Here is a 9,389-nt window from a genome sequence, read left to right on the forward strand (position 1 = left end):
GTGGGGTGGGGATGGTGGTGTGATGAATTGGGCGATTGGAATTGACATGTATACAATGATGTGTATAAAATTGATGACTAATAAGAACCTGCAGTATAAAAAAACAAACAAACAAAACAACTAATACTAAACTTTCATTGGGTTATTTGTATGGGAATATGTTAATATAAATGTTTCAGACATTACATGAAATTTCTAAAAATCTTAAAAAAAAAAAAAAGCATGTGGAACCAAAGGCACACCCTAGCCAATTAAAAATAAAATCACAGCAAAGCAACTTTGGCATCTCTAACTTTGAGCCACATAATTTCTTTTCATATAACCCAAAATAACCTGGTTATAAAACATATATTCTAAATAGCAACAACAAAAAAATACTCAATAACTTTTACAGGCAGTCATTGCCCATCTACTAACACTTCCAACAAGGAGTATTTGGTTGTCAGTGGTGTGGCTTCAGCTTTCTTTCCCCCTAAATAAAAAACCAAACTCTTAAAATATAGGTATAACACCTAATGCCCAAATCTTTGTTCCTAAATGCCATTCTCAACTGAAAAGGACCAGGTCTCCTAGGGAAAAATGGTTGATTCTGGGGCTGGGGCAGGGAAAGAGCAAGATGAGCCTGGAGCACCTTGTGGTGCCAGAAAACAAGGAAGTTCTCAAGGAAGGATGGAGACCTGCCAAAAGGACAAGGATTCATCTTCCTGCTGGCTAAATATGGCACATTTTGAACATCGAAATAAAGAATGATCTTAATGCATTATAACCCACTGAATATGATAGACAACCATAGGTCCATGAGGATATAAATACATAAATGTAGGAGAAGGGAAAGCTCTCCCTTACACTGGAGAGCCAACTAATACAAGTCCAAAGAATGATGGCATTGGACAGTCACCATTTGGCAACCTCAAGAATCATCAGTGAATGCTAAAACTGGTGGGCGAAAGTTTGAGGAGATGAGGAGATTATATATATATATATATATATATATATATAAACTCAATGTATCTCTCCACAAAATATTCACCAATGACAAAGGGGAAAATAGTAGCTTTACAGTGGAAAAACACAAATAGTCATCATGTGCCTCCTGATACAATGCACTGAAAAGGACACAGCATCCCTTCTGTGATATTCCTACCAAAGTAAAATCTAATCGTGAGGAAACATCAGAAAAAACCAAATTGAGGGATAGTCTAAAAATAACTAGCCTGCACTCTTCAAAAATGTCAGTGTCAGAAGACACAAAGACTGAAGAACTCTTCCCTACCGAAGGGAACTAAAGAGATATGACAACTGAATGCACATGGTCCAGTTTTCTTTTGCTATAAAGGACACTGTTGAGGAAACTGGTGAGCTCCAAATAAGTTCTGTAGATTATAATTATAATAGTATTGTATCAATGTGAATTTCCTGATTTTGATGATTGCTCTGTGTTTATGTAAGATAATTTCTTGTTTTAGGAAAAACATATTGAAGTATTTAGGAGTAAAGGGGTATCACGTCTGCAACTGACTATGAATTAGTTCACAGGAAAATATATATATATATGAGACAGAGGGAGAAATAGAGTAAGACAAGTGTAGTAAAATGTTAACATTTGAGGAATCTGGTTTTCTTAAAAATAAATTTATTTATTTATTTTTGGCTGCGTTGGGTCCTTGTTGCTGTGCACGGGCTTTTTCTAGTTGTGGCAGACGGGGCTGCTCTTCATTGAGGTGCGTGGGCTTCTCATTGCAGTGGCTTCTCTTGTTGCAGAGCACGGGCTCTAGGCACGAGGGCTTCAGTAGCTGTGGCACGTGGGCTCAGTAGTTGTGGCTCGCGGGCTCTAGAGCGCAGGCTCAGTAGTTGTGCATGGGCTTAGGTGCTCTGTGGCATCTGGGATCTTCCCGGACCAGGGTTCGAACCCCTGTCCCGTGCATTGGCAAGCAGATTCTTAACCACTGAGCCACCAAGGAAGTCCCCATTTGAGGAATCTGGATTAAGAGTATACAGCAGTTCTTTGTACTATTCTTGGAAGTCTTCTGTAAGTCTGAAATTATCTAAATAAAAATTTAAGAGAAAAAAATCCTAATTTAAAAAACATAGTTAAAAAACATTTACAAAAAACCTAGAGCTAGTATCATACTTAGTGGTGAGAAACTAGACTTTTTCCCTCTAAGATCAGGAACAAGGCAAGGATGTCTGCTCTCATTACTCCTTTTCAACCTCACACTGGAAGTCCTTGCTAATGCAATAGGCAAGAAAAGGAATTAAAAGGTATACAGATTGGGAAGGAAGAAATAAAACTGTCTTTGTTCACAGATGACATAATTGTCTATGTAGAAAATCACAAAGAATCAACAAAAAGATGGCTGGAACTAATAAACAATTACAGCAAGGTTGCAGGATACAAGGTTAATATACAAAAGTCAATTGCTTTCCTATATACCAGCAGTGAACATTTGGAATTTTAAATAAAAAACACAATACCACTTATATTAGCACCAAAAAACTAAATACTTAGGTATAAATTTAACAAAATATGTACAAGATCTGTATAAGGAAAACTATAAAACTCTGATAAAAGAAATCAAAGAAGATAAATGGAGACATATTCCATGTACATGGATAGGAAGACAATATTGCCAAGATGTCAGTTCTTCCTGACTGGATCTATAGATTCAATGCAATACCAAGCAAAATCCCACCAACTTATTTTGGGGATATCGACAAACTAATTCTAAAGTTTATCTGTAAATGCAAAAGACCCAGAATAACCAACACAATATTGAAGGAGAAAAAGAAAGTCTGAGGACTGACACTACCTGACTTTGAGACTTACTATAAAGCTCCAGTAATCGAGACAAATGTGGTATTGCTGAAATAATAGACAAATAGATAAATGGAACAGAATAGAGACCTCAGAAATAGATCCACACAAATATAGTCAACCAGTCTTTGACAAGGAGCAAAGGCAATTCAATGGAGAAGAGATAGTCTTTTCAACAAATGGTGCTGAAACAACTGGACATCCACATGCAAAAACATTAATCTAGACAAAGACCTTACACCCTTCACAAAAATTAACTCAAAATGGATCATAGGCCTATGTGTAAGATGCAAAACTATACATTCCTAGAAGAGAACATAGAGGGAAAATCTATGTAACCTTGAGTTTGGCAATGACTAAAAACAACACCAAAAGCACAACCCATGGAAGAAAAAATCGATAAACTGGGCTTCGTTATCAGTGGAAGACACTTAAAAAGAATGAAAAGAAAAGCCAGAGAATAGGTGAAAACATTTGCAAAACACATATCTGATGAAAGGCTGGTAATCAGAATATACAAAGAACTCTTAAACCACCCCCCCCCAAAAAAATCCAATTTAACAATGGGCACAAGATCTCAACGGACACCTCACCAAAGAAGATATACAGATGGCAAATAAGCACATGAGAAGATGTTCAACATCTATGTCATTAGGGAAATGTAAATTAAAACAACAATAAGATACCACCACAGACCTATGAGAATAGCCAGAATCCAAAATACTAACACCACCAAATGCTGGTGAGGAGGTGGAGCGACAGGAACTCTCATTCGTTGCAGGTGGGAATGCAATATAGTACAGCCACTTTGGAAGACAGTTGGGCAGTTTCTTACAAAACTAAACATACTCTTGCCGTACAAGCCAGCAATCATGCTTCTTGGTATTTACCCAAATGAGTTGAAAACATGTCCACACAAAAACCTGCACACGAATGTTTATAGCAACTTCATTCGTATTTGCCAAAACATGGAAGCAAGCAAAATGTCCTTTAGTATGTGAGTGAATAAATAAATTGTGGTACATCCAGACAATGAAATATTATTCTGCGATCAAAAGAAGTAGGCTATCAAGCCATGAATAGACACAGAGGAACCTTAAACACATATTACTAAGGGAAAAAAGCCAATGTGAAAAGATTACACATTGTATGGTTCCAACTATATGGCACTCTGGAAAAGGCAAAAGGATGGAGACAGTAAAGAGGTTTCCAGGGCTTCAGGGAGAGGAAGGAAGGGGTGAATGGGTGGAACAGGGGATTTTTAGGGAAACTACTCCGTATGATACTGTAGTGGTGGATACATGTCATTATATATTTGTCAAAACCCATAGAATGTACAACACAAAGGGTGAGCCTTGATGTAAACTATGGACCTTAGTTAATAATAATGTATCAGTCAATTATATCTCAATAAAGCTGGAAAAAAAGAAAAAATAACAATGTATCATTATTGGTTCATCAATCGTAACAAATGTACCACACTAATGCAAGATGTTAATAATAGGGGAGACTGGGTTGGGTGAGGGGGGTATATGGAAACTCTCTGCATTTTCCATCCAGTTTTTGTGTAAACCTAAAACTGTTCAAAAAAATAAAGTCTATATATAAAAAAAGGAATGAATTATTGATACATACTACAGCACGGATGAACCTTGAAAACATTATGCTAAGTGAAAGACGTTAGTTGCAGAAGGTCACATACTGTATGATCCCATCTATAGGAAACGTTCAGAATAGGAAAATCTACAGAGACAGACTGGTTTCCTAGGGAAGGGGAGATGGGGGCTTTGGGGGTGACAGCAAATGGGTACAGGTTTTTTGGGCGGAGTAAGGAAAATATTCTAAAATTGATTGTGGTGATGGTTACACAACTCTGGATATACTAAAAGTCATTGAATTATACACTCTAAATGGATGAATTGTCTAGTGTGTAAATGATATCTCAATAAAGCTGTTAAAAAAAATAGAAACACAGCTTTGCACACAAAGGACACACAGGGACGTGCTAACAGTGGAGAGACCCAGTAGAGAACTGGGGAACTGAGGGTGGGGTGAGAAAGAGACATTTTTCACCGTGTACCTTCATGTGTCATTGGAGGGTTTTATCCTGTGCGTGTTTAACATAATCCTAAATTCCCCTCAAATACTGTTTCCAACAAGCCTACCTTGCTTTTCCTAACTGCACTCAAACAACGATCTCTCTCAGCTCGGTGCTTTGTGACCACCTAGAGGGGTGGGCTAGGGAGGGTGGGAGGGAGACGCAAGAGGGAGGAGATATGGGGATATATGTATATGTATAGCTGATTCACTTTGTTATAAAGCAGAAACTAACACACCATGGTAAAGCAATTATACTCCAATAAAGATGTTAACAAAACAAAACAAGACAATGATCTCTCTTATGCTATCTCTGAAAATAAGACACAGAGAAAATCAAACCTAAAACCTGGCCAAACAGTTCTAAAGGAGGAAAGAAAAGTAATAAAAGGAATGCCAAAACCCATGCAGAAAGGAGTTCCATAAGTATACCCACTCAATGGAATATTGTGCGGCCATTTGAATGATGTTTATAAAGACTTTTAATGGGGAAATGTTTATGTAAAAATGGCAATATATAATTGACTATACAGCCTGATCTCAAATATGTTTCTTAGGCCTAGAATACAGCCTAAATGCACCAAGGTGCTAACATTGGTTTTCTTTGGGCAGTAGGATGTGTTTTTATCCCCCCAAATTTTCATCAATGAACATGTATTACTGTTGGAGGGAGGGGCATTTATTTTGTTGTTTGGGGACTTCTGAGCAGAGGGTGAGAGAGAAAGAGAGAGAATGTATACATATATATTTTTTTTAAAAAAAATAGAAACATATAAAAAATATATTTTTTAATGGAAAGTGCCCAGTCTGGGTCCGGCATTCTAGCTCCGGACCCTCCAAGGCCACACTCCACCCTTTCTTTCAAAGCAAAGCCCCCACCGGTCCCTCCTATCGGCCAGGCCTCTCTCAACCCAACCACTCTTGTCCCAGCCCCTTGCTGAAGCCATGATCCACTTCGCTTCTGAACTTTCCTCATCCCCTTTCATTGTGAAGCCTGACACTCCTATGCAAGTCCTGCCCTTGCTGCTGATTAGGTGTCTAAACTTCTGTAAGTCACTTCCTGTCTAGGAGCCTCAAGTTCTTCAGAGATGAACCGGGATATTAAGTTTCCACATAAAGGGGCTGCTGTGACTGTTAAGAGGTTGTGTATAGAGAGACCCAGCAAGTAATAGAAGCTCAATAAACGTTCACGCTCCAACCACCCCCGCTCCGCCTCGATATGCCTTGGTGTCACTACAGCACAAGGTCACAAATAGGTGTTCAGGGTATGATTTCTTCTCTCTCTCCTGCCTTGACCATTGTTTCTCTAAGACGCCGGTTCGAGGCATGACTCCACCATTAACTACCGCAAATCGGTTGTCTAAAGGGGATGTTGGGGACAATGTGGAAGTGACTTGGAGTTGATCAGAGTTGGAGTCTCACCATTGCTGTACTTAGCTGTGTGGCTTTGGCAAGTCATCTAAGTCTCCCTGTGCCTCACTTTATTTACCTATAAGGGGGAGGGGAAATAATAGCACCTACCTCGGTGGGCGCCCTCACCTTCTATCCGCACCGCACCCCGTCTCTCCCACCACACCTCACCTCCCTGCTCACTTGGCTGGTTTGCCTCACCCTGCGTCAGCTGGTGAACCAAGCCACGCCTCCTCCCGGAGCGACCACGCCCCGGAGCTGAGAGGAACCTGCCAGAAAAGAGGGACTTCATGCAAGCCCAAAACTTTTGGGCAGGAGTGCACAACCACGGAGCTGAACCCAAATTTCGTTCGTCATTCAACCATTCACGCACCTGAATGCATGCGATGAATATTCGCTGACCTTTCCTCTAGGACCAGACAGGTGCTGGGCTTTGCTGGAGACGGAGTCAGCTGCCCTCTCGGAGCTTCCCATATGCAGGAGAGAGAACCCCAGACATCAATTCCACAAAGGGCAGGGCAGAGTGGAGCTCTGGGGGCTGTGGGAGCCCAGAGAACAGGATCCAATCCTGCTTGGGAATCAAGGAAGGCTGCTTGGATGAAGTGACACTTGAGGTGAGTTCATTAGGTTTGGGGAGTCATTGTGAAGGGCCTTCCATGCAGGAGACATTGCACAGACACCGAAGGGAGAGCCTGGTGCATTGAAGGACCCACGTGTAGTCAGTTCAGTGGCCAGAGAACAGTGTGTGAGGCCAGGGTGGCAAGAGATGAGGCTCGAGAGGCTTGGCAGGGGCCAGGACTGTGGGTGGCCTTAATTGCCCAACAAGGAGCTAGAATTTTATCCTTGTGGGGGGATGGGGTGTCACAGAAGGAAGTGACGTGTTGACTTCTAAACCAATGTGGTCTCACTGCTGGTGCCCAGAATAGTAGGTTAAAGGTGGCCAGTCTGGAAGCAGGGAGCCGGGGAGTAGACTTGGGGTCAGTCATGTGAGAGGTGCTGAGGCTGGAGCCAGGGCAGTGGCAGAGGATGAGGAAAGAAGGTGGAGTATTTGGGAGACAGAAAGGAGAATCAGAAGGACTTGGTGAGGGACTGGCTTTGAGGAGAGAAGGGGAGTTTGGGCTGCACGTAAAGCAGAGAATACAGAGGAAACATATAGCACATGTGCCAGGGAGTGATTGAGATCATGTTGGGAGGAACTCTGAGGGCTGAGAATTCAGCGTGGGATAGCAGGGGCAGAAACACCTTTCTGGAGGAGGAGGGATTCAGGCTAAGACTCACCGTGTGTCCTTGAGCCAGTCGCTTTATCTTCCTCTGGTCCTTTAGGTTCCCACCTGCTAAATTGAGAGACAGAGAATGATCATTGTGAGGAGTGAATCACATAAAAGAATGTCCAGGAGGTGCCGAGGCCTGTGGGTGATTTGGAGGGGGAGATGTGGGGCAGGTGTGTTTGATCCACGGTGAGGTGGGTCTGGGCTGCCATTTGTGCGACAGCATTGCCATTGGCAGTGGGAAGCACCTACTTACAGAAGAAGGAGGTGTGTGGGGAGGGGATATGTGACCTGAACACATGTGTGTTGGATTTGAGAGCGTCAAAGGCCAAAGCAGTCAAGTCACTCTTACCCTGGGAGGCCGTATCTTGACAGTCAGGAGCGAGGGACTTCTCTGAACGGTGAGCCCCAGACTGCTACTTCCTCAGGAAATACCTAGACCAAAGCCTCTGGGTTCTGATCTCAAGTCGTCACCCGAGTTGCCGTGTGAGCCTGGGTCAGTTCTAACCCACTTTGGGTCCCAGGTTTTCCATATGAACAACAATGACGATAAAAGCATATGTGTGTTGGTGGAGAGGTGGATGAAATGTTTTCAGAGGTCCTCTCCAGGTTTGTTATGCTTCAGTTTTATGACCCTGAGTCCTTTTTTAAAAAGCCTAGTCCTGTCTCCGTCCCTCACTTACTGTGTGGCCTTGAGCCAGCTGCTGGACCTCTCTGGGCCTGTTTTCACATCTGGAATATCAGGAGATTGGGCAAGAGAGTCTCCAACATCCAGTGATTCTCCCTGGAGGATGCTCACCCTCTTCTCCAGCTGAAAGCTTCAGACAAATCAGAGGAAAGCGAGGCGCTGGTCACAGACGACCCCCTCCTTCCAAATCTTCCGTCTTCTCCCACTGCCCTCCCCTCCCTACTGTCAGGAGCTTGCAGCACCAGCTCACTTGCCAAACTTGTTGCTATGACAACGGGTTACAAATAACTCAGATGCAGACAAAGATTTTAACCCAAGAGCTGCTGGGCCAATGGCTTCTTCCTCCCTCCCCACATCAGACGGAGGGAACAATCTGACAAATTCTTTGGGATCACATCACTCACCTGCTCACAAGCCTGCCAGGGCTCCTCGGTGTCACAAGATTAAGTTCTGGTGTCTGAGGCCCTCCTGGAACCTGATTCAAATCCTTCCAATTATATTTCCCACTTGCTCCCATTAAAAAGTAGTCACTCCCATTTTTGAGCACCTACTGTCTGCCAAGCCCTGTGTTGGATGCTTTACATACCGTAGCTAAGAAGATCTTCCCAGAATTCTATCAGATAAACATTATTATTCCCATTTTGTAGAGGAGAAAATTGAGGCTCACGGATGTGACTTGAGGAAGGAGGTCAGCGAGTCAGAATTCAAACTCAAATCCACCAGATTTCCAAACCCGGGCTTTTTTCATTGTGGTTCACAAATGTTGGTCTACCCACTTGGGGCATATTCAGACAATCTGGGGCAGTTAAAAATTCAGATTCTAACTTCCATTCAAGAAGGTGGAACACGTCTGTCTCCTCTAACTCCTGCGACGTCATAAAATAAGAGTAAAGGAATCACGTGCATAAACCCACATCTCCAAAGAAAACTGGAGAAGTTTCCATCAATCGGGGAGAGATTTTAACAAGCTTCTGGCAAGCAGAAAGGGGCTGGAGGGGTGGTACTGAGAAAGCCCAACAGGGAAAGGTGAGGCACAGTCCACACATGGGAGGGGATCCATGAGAAGAGCACTGGTCTAGCCTGCAAAATTCTGGCGAGGCGGCTCTGGTGC

The 9,389-nt window shown here is 42.7% G+C and overlaps 1 long non-coding RNA gene across 3 annotated transcripts; it reads right to left on the reverse strand.

Moving 5' to 3' along the window:
* Positions 1-1,108: 1,108 nt before the first annotated feature.
* On the reverse strand, positions 1,109-8,498 carry LOC309652695. 3 transcript variants are annotated; one of them, XR_014258889.1, is made up of 4 exons: positions 8,274-8,498; positions 7,601-7,656; positions 6,725-6,890; positions 1,109-2,045 (listed from the first exon to the last, which is right to left on the reverse strand). It is a non-coding gene; the product is annotated as an uncharacterized lncRNA (long non-coding RNA). The 3 variants fall into 3 exon arrangements; XR_014258890.1 differs by having other exon boundaries at positions 7,601-8,498; XR_014258891.1 differs by having other exon boundaries at positions 6,696-6,890; positions 7,601-8,498.
* Between the last annotated feature and the right edge of the window lie 891 nt (positions 8,499-9,389).

The sequence above is a fragment of the Balaenoptera physalus genome (genome assembly GCF_965194825.1).
Source record: "Balaenoptera physalus genome assembly, chromosome: X".
NCBI lineage: Eukaryota > Metazoa > Chordata > Mammalia > Artiodactyla > Balaenopteridae > Balaenoptera > Balaenoptera physalus.